The following is a 1,337-nucleotide window of genomic DNA, read 5'->3' as shown; positions in this document are numbered from 1 at the left end:
CTCAGGGCCACTGCTTGAGCTCAGCTCATGGCCCTTCTACTTCCCTGGCTATTGCCGGAAAGCACGGGGCGTTCTGATCTTTCTGATCATAATCGTCCACGGCAACTGGGCAATCTTGCCGAAGTGGCGTCTCAAACTCCCACGAGTTTACGGAGTCAGGACATCCTCGCCACTTTACAAGATATTGGGTCTGACCCGGTGCGATGTCGTCTTACTGGACATTCCACGAGATAGCGAACGTCACCGGTTTCATCGAGAAGAGTCAGTGGCGGGCAGTGACGAACAGGTCGACCGCCGCCCGGTGACTTGCGATGCTCTTCGAGACTTTGAGAACGAGGTCCGTCGTGATCGGAGCTCTGCTGAGCGTCATGCTGAAGTAGCATATCGCTGTGCGGATGCTCTTGCGAGTTTGAAGCTCGTCGTGCGCCGGCTGCCTCACCTTGAGGACTATCGCGCTCTGTCAGAGCGACTCCTAGCCGTGGAACAGGAGAATGTGTCGCTGCATCCGACGGTGGAGCGCTTGGCAACGTTGGAGATAGAGGTTGAAGCACTCCGAGCTCAGAACCAGTTGCTGGTTCAGCTTCTGGGTGACCTCGGGCCCGTGGGACGGCTCCGGTGCCAACGCTTCCGCGTTCACTCGCGCCGAATCCTGGTAAGGCTTGAGCAAGCCTACGTAAAGCACCGGGTGGGTGCGCATCCGTTTCAGAAGGTTCAGCGTGTACGCTAGGCCCCGTTTGGCCACAACCTTGAACGTCCCGATAAACCGTGGACGAAGCTTCGTCCTGAATATAGCGGAGGCTGCATATGTAGGCAGGTTTTTAGAATCCAAGAAAACCCTTGCTCAACCGGTCGACGAATACCTCGACCCCCGTGTAGCCCGCCGAATCTTTCGGCAGGCCAAACACAAAGTCCAAGCTCATGGATTGCCAGCACCCAGTAAGTACCGGTGATATGTGCAGCGGCGCAGCTGCATTTGGAGAGGGAGTCACCTGTTGACACGGCTCACTCGTGCGCACGTAGGTGCTCGTCCATTTGTACAACTTGGGCCACCAATAGTGGTGACTCACAGAGTTGTACGTTTTCTCACGACCGCGATGACCACTGAGTGGCGTGTCGTGAGCCTCATAGAGGATGCGGTATTTTAGATCCTCATCATGAGAGACCACAATTCGTGGTGTATCCGTTAAATCGGTGCTATAATATAGCATCCCGTTATTCAACGAATATCGGTGCAATCGTGCACGCAATCTTTTTGACAACTTCTTGTCCGAGTTTCCAAACTCCTTGCTCCCGAGAACCCGTAGCGGTGCTACACACATCCTATCACCCGCATACGT

Source organism: Plasmopara halstedii, assembly GCF_900000015.1.
Source record: "Plasmopara halstedii genome assembly, contig: Scaffold_1594, whole genome shotgun sequence".
Taxonomy (NCBI): domain Eukaryota; phylum Oomycota; class Peronosporomycetes; order Peronosporales; family Peronosporaceae; genus Plasmopara; species Plasmopara halstedii.
This window is presented reverse-complemented; position numbering follows the sequence as displayed.